The sequence below is a fragment of the Euprymna scolopes genome, chromosome 34, assembly GCF_053919585.1.
Source record: "Euprymna scolopes isolate OS-2025 chromosome 34, ASM5391958v1, whole genome shotgun sequence".
NCBI lineage: Eukaryota > Metazoa > Mollusca > Cephalopoda > Sepiida > Sepiolidae > Euprymna > Euprymna scolopes.
In genome coordinates, this window is record NC_136515.1 from 35,507,774 (window position 1) to 35,517,773 (window position 10,000).

The window sequence follows — 10,000 nt, forward strand, 5'->3', positions numbered from 1 at the left end:
TTTTCGTATTTTGAATCAATTCAAATTAATCATCATCAAAAATTGTGCGACATATGTTAAAAAAAAAAAAAAAATGTGGGACTGAATAAATTTGTGCACTTTCTTGGATTGTGGAATGTAGATATATAATCTTTGTTTATGACACAGTTTTGGGTAATGTATGAATAAATTCTCAACATTAGTGTTCTGGAGTGTTGTTCGTAAATCTTTTGTAGCAGAAACAAATAGAACTCTTTTCTTGTGCGTCAGTGCCTCCCCTGACTGTGCGATATGGCACATACTGACCAATCAGAGGCATAGCGCAGGGATCTTCCTTACCCCCTTAAGGAACTATAACTGCTTCCGTCCCGGACGAGAAAAAACTCTACCCTTTTCCAGCGAGACGTCAAAGAGAGCCGACCTGTGTCCTCACACTCTCTCTCTCTCTACCGACACCGGTATCTACAATTTCCACTTGGGATTAACTACCGGGCAAAGGCAGACGAGTTCTATCCTAGCTATATCTAAATGGTATCATGCCCTTGCTTCAATAAACCTTTTCCTTGCAAGTTTTACGAAGTCGTTTGTTCGTTTATTCAGTAGCTTGTGTTGAAATATTTATTTTATTAGGGAGTGCCCGAAAAGCATTAACTCAACTCTCTAAACTTTGCTGCTTATTTTGTAAATCTCGAATCACTCATTGCTAGTGTTGCAGGTCGATAATAATCAAGACAAACACAGTGGTATAATTAACAAAGTGTATTAACAAAAGTATATTACAGAAGTATATATCATGATTCTGGGATCATAATTGCCATGTTTCGCTACATCGATTTTTAGATGTTATAAGGAGAAATCCTTTTAGACTGAGCCAGTTATTGAAAAGGACAATTTTAACAATTGAAAATCATCCTAAATAAATTTAAACGATTAGATAGAGTGAAAAACTTTCTTTATAAAATATAGATTAAAGGTGTGAATTGGTGTTCAACAATTCGTAATTGGGATCTTTCAATTTTTAAGACCAAGTTTGCAGCAGCAAGAATCTCTAGAAATCGAAAGTAGTAGAGTATCCACGGGACCGTTAAAAGTAAATTTAACGTAATCTCCGATTTGCAAAATGCTTCCACCAAGCCACATCCTCACACATATAAAATAAAAACATATGAATAACTAAAAAAAAAAAAAACGACACTTGACAAAGAACTTGAGATCGCTGTATTGGAATGAAATAACAACATTTATTTATGTGTTTAAGAAACATTAATTCAATTCGTTCTGACGTTAAATTTTTTTGCAATGAGTGTTCATTAGGCAAAAGAAGAATAAGAAAAATGTAGTTTGAAATAAAATTTGTTGAAAAGAAGAAAACATTCTTGTTCAGTGTAGTAATTTTTATGATGAGAATTAAGGTTCTTTTGCTTGGCATTCAAATTCAAGAGGGAAATTTAATGTATTCTTTTACCTCCAGTCTTGGAAGAAACAAGAGAAGAATCTGGTATAAAACTAAACTGAACTGATTTGATTTTCATGGCGAAACCTTATATACGAGTGTTCTTGAACATTCCACACTCTTTATTCTATCTGCGTGTGGAACACAACATAATTCCTTTATCGTATGTACGCAGCTGATATGCGTAAAGATTGAAACGGTGATTGATATGAAAATGTCTCTGCTGAAGATTTGTTCAGCCATATGTACCTATTTACAATGCCTCCCCACGGGACAGAGTTAGACACCAGGGTCGTTTTTTTTGTTCAGCCATATGTAGCAGTCACTACAAATACATCATTTGAAATCAAAATTAAAAATTCTGCAACAACTTTCCAATCAACCTAATATTATAGTTCAGAAATTGAAGTTTACAAACTGAAGAATTTTTGGAAACTTGAAGAGGATATGTACTTATTAATACTAATTATTTATCCATCCATTCGGCACGGCTGTAGCCAAGATTGAATTCACTACATGAGTTTGTAGTGTAATTCAAATCTTGTCGGTAGCTGAATACTTGATTTTTTATCGTAACGCCATCACTAGACGGGGTGCCTACCACAGCTTAAGAGAGAAGAATAGATCACGCCAGTTTCTCAACCTGGTATTTTACCTCGTGGTATATACAGCACCTCACCTTCTCAAATGGTCACCCATCAGGTACTGACCAAGCTCAATGTTGCTTAACTTTGGTGATCTGGCGAGAACCGGTGTGTCAATGTGATTGTGCCGTATATGTTGCGATTTCAAATCACCACCTCTATTTTTCTTTCTTTCTCCACCCCCGTCGCTTAAATAAAGGATGCGAGCAAAACGTATGAATATATCCGGGTTCAGCAAACACATTCACCTTCCCTTTCTTTTTCCTCTGTGCAAGTCGGAGTTCAAATATATCAAGCTAAAATATCAAATAATTCAGACAAGATGAAATTAATTTAAATGGAATTAACAAACTCCCAAGCTACGTTTGATTGCATAAATTTAATTCTGGAATTAATTAGAGTCGTTTGTTTGTCTTATTATGAGCGACGTCTCTAACATCACACTGACCAAATAAATACAGCCAACCTCGGCCTAACCAGGCAGCACTCCCCCCACCCGGGGCAGCTGGGCACCAAAGTTCAAGCAAAGACCATATGTGGGGCAACCCACATATGGTCATTGCTCTTGTAGCAATCAGTTATTGGTCATTGTAGGGGAAACCCCTTATACGAATTGTCACTATCTAGCTCCCCTACTCCCTGGGGAGCTGGTCCCCATTTCCTCAATCTCTCCACATTAAAAAACAGCCTTATGCCTAATTTGCTCAGTGGGGAAGCAAATAAATCCAGCAGTTTCGGCCAGGCCCCAGACCCGGCCGGGGAGTAGAAGGAGGCTCCCGAAGCGATGACTGACGCTACCTGTCACGTCGACCGAATCAACCAGCTGAAGAATTCCTAGCAGTAGTCGTCTCAGCAGCAGTTCAAGCAGCTCTTATCAGATCTAAACAACCAGCCCTTATCAATGCTAATAAGTTTTTCTACTAATGCGATTCACTACTGCTTGCCTTTTGAGACCCACCAGCAGCGAACTTCACTCCCAGTCTCCAAGACTTCCAGCTCACACCAGTCGCTTCCTGGTCATTCCCACAGCCTTTCCAGCCCTTGGTGCCTCCAGCTCACTCCTGCAGCATTCTGGCAACCCCCCCCTGCACTTTGCTCCTCCGACCTGCAACCTCGCCTGCACCTCGCTCCTCCGGCCTGCAACCTCACTTGCACCTTGCTCCTCTGGCCTGCAACCTCGCCTGCACCTCGCTCCTCCGGCCTGCAACCTCACTTGCACCTTGCTCCTCCGGCCTGCAACCTTGCATGCACCTGCACCTTGCTCCTTCGGTCTGCAACCTCGCCTGCACCTGGCTCCCTACTGACCGTCCGTTCCTTAACCCTGATCCCTACATTCTCAGTGTCGTCCATTTCTTAACACTGACCACCTCATTCTCAGAGTCCACAAACCATTCTGGATCGCACTGACGTCCAAACGATCATTCCAGACCTAGCGAGCAACCCTAGACCACACTACGTCTAGAGTACCTGTTCCAGACCTTCAGACCTTAGCCTCTGGTGACGTGCGACCTTCCGGACAACAAGCATCCAGATCATACGATTTCTCGCTTCCTTTGCAAATAAAAGGCGAACCCTCGTCTTTAATCAAACAACCTGTGTCTGTCATTCTTCTTTGCCTTTTTGCTGTTTACTTTTTGCCTGTATCTACCTTGTTAGTTGTTGGGTCGATTGTCCCCAAACGACTGGCCCTACAACATAGACATATTCTTATAATTATTTATAAGACACTCCTAACCAGATGAAAATGCTCAATATTCGAGATAGAGCATCGGTGTAAGAAAGAAGTTAAAATTTAAAAAAATAGAATTTACAACATTTATTATTTAAAACAACAGATACAGATTAAAAAATGTTTTCTTTTATTTTTCAATTTTTAGTGGGAAATTTTATTGGTAAAATTTTATTGGTAAAATTTTATTGGTAAAATTTTATTGGTAAAATTTTACATTAACGCTCATCACACGTATATAACAAAATATTTTTTTTGTAGATTTCGGTGTGCTAAAAACGAATCTGAAAACCATTTCCGCTGTAAAAAAATAGTTTTCATGATATGAAGAAATGACTTTTTCGAAAAGTGGGTTTTTTCCATCTAAATTTAACTTAAAATGAGTACCCACTTTCTGGTCACTTGGGAGAGTGGACATTTTTTTTTCTGTTTTTATCTTTCAATAAAGACACGAGGAAATTAAAAAATAAAAATAAAAATCGCTATTTTACTTTACGGCTCGTCTCACATTCGTATAGAAAAAAATAGTTTTTTGTAGTTTTTGGTGTGTGAATATGGTAACCGTTTCCGTCGCAAATTTACCGTTTGTATGGTATTAACCCCTTAGCTCTGGGACTATTTTCCATTTCATAGCTCCTCAGCCTTCGTTTACGCTAAGTGCGAGCATAAAAAAGCTATTAAATGTGCACTCGCGTACTAAACTGACTTGTCACAGTGTAGTATTGGCGAAAATTTAAAATTAGATGAAAAACAAGTAGTTTTCCAAATATGAAGCTTTTTTTTTTTCAAATCGAAGTAAATGAACAGAAACCAATTCCTTCCGGGCATGCGTAACCCTTCCTTACCGCAAGCCGGAATATTTGTTTCATCATTGTTGTAATGAAAAGAAAATTTCATTCAACACACAAAACTAAAAACACATAGTAATGAAAAATGATTTATTTTATTCATTAAATGAAAAGTTAAAAATTAAAAAAAATAGTTGTTTATATGCGCATGTAAAAATGTTTGTACAAGTGGGAAATTATTTTGGAGAGAGGCTTATACAAACCAGTTGAGTAACCCTTTATGTTCGTTCACATCGCATTTCTACCTTCTCATAAAAATTAGCTGAGAATTTTAAAGCAAAAATGACTTTCTATTCGTCTGTTTAAAGGCTTCCAAATTCGTTTCTGTAATAATTATGTAGTATTCGACAAAATATAGATAAAAATGAATCAATTCCAAATGTATTAATCGGAGTCATCCCCTTAGGTGAGTTACTTCCCTTGGACGATTAAATATTAAGTTATATAATTCGTTCTTTTTGTTCAACATAAGATTAAAACTGTTTCCGAATTATTCAATAAATTCATTTATATAGGGTAATAAGTTATATATATATATATATACATATATATATACAGACAGACTCTTTAATGCGGCTAGACTAGCAGTATCATTCATCTCGTGCCAGGAATCTAACCTACAACTAATTTGTTTTCAGACGCACTCTGTGCAGATATCTATCTGTCTGGTTCTGTTGAAAAAAAACAACATATTTGAACCGGATCATTATCAATATGCATATGCAATCAAAATACACATCTGACAAGGATGCACTCCACCCCAACTCTCCATTTCACCTCACCCTCTCTCTCTCTTTCTCTCAACCCTGACGTCGTCGCAATAGAAGGTTGAGGAAATATTAATTCGATTTCTTCGTCTAATGGATTTTCGTTTTTTGAAATTTAATGTGTCGTTGAATGTTACACATCGGACTCGTTTTATTGTATTTTTATCAGGGAAAAATCCGAGATACGCCGAACCCCTTATCATAGCCTATAGATAGATCTTATTCATTTTTAATATTTAATTTGCTTTTTTAAAAAAATGATCTATCTATGAATGCGAAACAAGAATATATGCATTCTACTAAACTTTTCTTTTCACGGCAGAACGCCTCATATGGCGTTTTGCTCAATCTGTTATTAAAAGATCGCTTTTGTATACGCCGATAAGGTTTTGAGGGAGTTTAGATTCAATAAGCCATTTCCAAAAGGGTCCGCCACGATCTTTCAGCGGCCATATTTGAGTGTCGTGAATGAGACGCTGATTCCTCATGCTTTATACAATGGTTAATAGTTCCAGCCTCTATTAGTAAATTCCGTTCCATTCTCAGAATAAATACACTTCCTTGCTCCAAAAGGGGCGATATATCGGCTAAATATTTCTGAGTTGCTAGCAGAGCATCAAATGTCTTCTTTAAAAAATAGACCATTAATAAACTGGAATGACCGCTTATCAAATTCAATGCATACCTGGATTTCTCTGTCCATCGATTTCATGGGACCGTTCAAATCACAATGCACTAGTGAGAAGATTTTGGTGACTGTTTTTTTCTGACATATTATTATGTACTTCGTCATTTTCCCTTGTGAAATTTAAAGAGTTTTATTTTTATTCCGTCAACCACATCTGGCAACTTTTTGATATCTGAAATATTGCAGTGTCTAAGTTTCAAAATCATGGTATGCGGTATTTGATGGGACTACACTTTGTAAGTAATATAATCTTCCATTGATATTGAAGACAGTTCCATTTGGGTTCACCAATTTTGACTTATTGGGGCTAAAGTTTATATCCGCGTCTTTTTTAATGACAGCTTGCACAGAAACTATATTTTGTTAAAATGTTGGAATTAAAAGAGCGTTTTCCTGATTCCAGAAACAATATTCACTATTATTATTTTTTAGGAGATCTTAGCATCGTCTCTCTTCAAAATTATATCATTTACTTGGCTAGCGTTGGCTAGATCCACAAAGTGACTCTGGGAGTTAAAATTAGAATAAAAATTGATAAAATCAGATTCCGTCGTAATTACACGCGCAGTAGCCCTAAAATTTACAGGAAAGTTGTTACTGTTTATTAAAATGTCAAACGTACATGAAAAAAAAAGTATGTTCACTAGTGGAGTTTTCCATATTTTTGATGGAACCCCCTTTAAAATCTTTGTATCTACATAGAAAATTTTGTGATTGGATCGTCCACAATTCTATCAGATAATGTTCGTCTTTTTCTTAGGGGAGTTGATTTTGCTGTTTTTTGTGGGCATTTTTAAATTTCATGACACTTGCCAATCCTTATCATCTTTTCGGTTTCTTCATAATTCATTAGTGCTGCTTTGAATTGAGTAAAAATCATAAGTTTTTCTTTCTGGGTTATCACAGTTGTAAACGACTTCAAGTCACCTGGCAATACTTCCAGAACCATAAAAAGTAGTAAGCTATCACTTCTTATTGCACCAGACATTTTTAATGAATTTGTTATTGTTTCGGCTCTTATAGCATAATATGTAATCGTCTCGGTTTACATACATTTTAGAGACGTCAGAGATAATTTAGGGTTTCCCTTCGATAAATAATGTTCTTTTAATATGCCTAATGCGTCGCAGGCATTATTTATGGCCTCTCATGCGCACGGCCAAAACGGAAGGAGGGAGTAAGTATTTTTTACGGAATCTTTTAAAATCTACCAAAAATCAAGTAATTATGCAATCAATACAAAATTTTCACCGATTATTAAGTGAAGAATGAACTTTATAATAATGTACGTTTTTTCATAATCGATATATATATATATATATATATGTTGGATGTGATATTGATATTGCTCAATCTTAACATTGAGCACTCTTTGGTTGACACATTTTGGTTTTGTTTAAATAATACTAGCAATAATATATATATATATATTGTCTACAAAACCATCCTTCTTTATTTATGGGTACAAATATGCTTAAAATAATTATCCGAAACTGCGCAAAATATATTGTATTGTGGGGGAGGGGGAGGATTCTAGATAGAAAACAAACAACAACAAAAAAAAATAGTGGAAACAGTTTTCTATTATTCTGCTTTTCATATGATAAAATTCAGGCTTTTATTTTTCTGGAAAAAAAAGTTGCTCAAGAACAATGGATTTTAATTGGCTACTTTGCTTTTTGGCCCAGATCAAAGTGTAGTATCTGTCTTCAGTTGCGGCACTTCCATTTCTCGTTCTCTTTCAGTGTAGGAGAAATCCTTCACGATCGACACAATTTTTATTTTTGTACATTTTCTCCACGTAAAAAAACGACCCTGGTGTCTAACTCTGTCCCGTGGGGAGGAATTGTAAATAGGAACAATGGATTTTAATAGATTTTAATTCGTTTTAAAAACAACAATTACTTATTTATTTTTCCATTTTTTTAGCCGTGCATTATTAGAGACATACTTCTATTATCTAAGCACTATATTAATTTCGCAAAAATAGTTGCATTCTTTTCAATAAATTCTGGGTCATTTGATTTTCAGTTTGTGACTGAATGATTTTATGTATTTTTTTGAATTCCTAAGAATTCACAATTCGAATATCGATTCCGATCCATCGAAGTAAAGTAATTACTGGGCCCATAACCTTTTGAGTTGTAAGACATTTTAGTTTCAAAGAAGAAGAGAAATGTTGTTCCAAATAAAATGGCTGCACCATTATACTATGAGAACGAAAACGGGTTAAAATACTTTATAATAAAACAAATCCATAGATACAGTCTAGATATTTTCTAAAAAAGTAAACATATTAACAATATAATGGATAAAACGTGTTAACTTAATGGACGCAATCATTTTTAATTGCATGAAAAATAAGTGCAGTAAATTTTAAAATGGGTTATATCCCTTGGAACCGTATGAAATGAAATCAATGATTCTGATATGAATTAACTAATCAATTCCCCCTCATTAAGTAACTCTAACTTATAACAGAAAATGAGTATTTATTAAAATATACTTTTTGAACCCTGTAACCAAAGCAGAAAATACTCAACAATATAAATTTATATGACTAATCAACTACATTATAGCTTCCTCCCAAAACCTAAGATGGCCACCCAAAAATATGAAATACATTTACCATATTTAGAAAATTAGTTTTACACCCACAACTTAAATAAACCCTTGCAGATTTAACCCTAGTTAACATATACTATATAATAGTTGTTAGTTTAAAATAGAATAAAATTGATTAATATATATATATATATATATATATATATATATATATATATATATATATTGTAGATTAATACAAAATAGAAATATTATATAATAACCCATGTTATAGCACTCTACCAAGACATAGTATATCAAGACTCGAATTCTTTTTTATGTGTAACAACGACATTTATTTCCTTATTCTCCTACGATGCGTGACCTCTCGTTACTTATGTGACGTATCTTACATGATCATCTTCTTGAACTTGCTCTTGAATGCTATCCATGTCTCTAAAGTAATCATCTTTGCGCTCTCTCCTTTTTATAATCTTCTTTTACCTTACTGTGACGACATCTTAGTATTTGCACATAGCCGTCCGTGCTATGTAACACCCATACAGAATTAAAGATGTAAGAATTGAATTTAAAAAATAATAACATGGTTTTTCACATGTGATTTAATATTTATTTGCTAGATAAATGTATAAAGATTCTTGTAAAAATAAACTTTATTCATTTTTATTCTTTAGAAAAAATATATTTTCCCGGTACGCCACAGAGAGATGTATAAAAAAGTTAGTTTTGTTTTAGAAGCAAAACATCGACTTCAGCTTTGTTGTTGGATTTAAAAAATAATAAATGTGCTTTTTCATATGTAATTTTATGTTTATTCACTAGATAAAAATTAGTTCTTTTTTTGTAGAAATTTGTTTTTATGACAGAATGAAATTTGGTGTAATGGTGTTCTTTTTGGCGAATCAACATCGCAGATTGGCGTGCTGGCGTCACCAAAAAAGAATTACCCAACGATTGGTATGCAAAATAAGAAAACAGTGTAGGGAGAGAAGAGTTAAGAAAGCCCGTCCCATGTCAAGAATGAGTTTCTACATAATAACATTATTTAGAAAAGCATTCTTAACATTAGGAGGGATTTATGTTAATTATTCTGTACCTTCCCTCTTTGAAAAAATGTTCATATTTTTTCTCACATATATAGACATTTGGTCGATTATTGATTATCAAAATTAAAAAAAAAAAACTAAATTGCACCTAAATAAAAACGTGGTTTATGTAATAAAATGTGCAACATGTGATAAATCCTACATAGGCGCCACAAAAAACCTTAGTAATGGAGTAGCCCTACACCGATCCAACATCAAAATCGCGGAAAATAGACACCTGC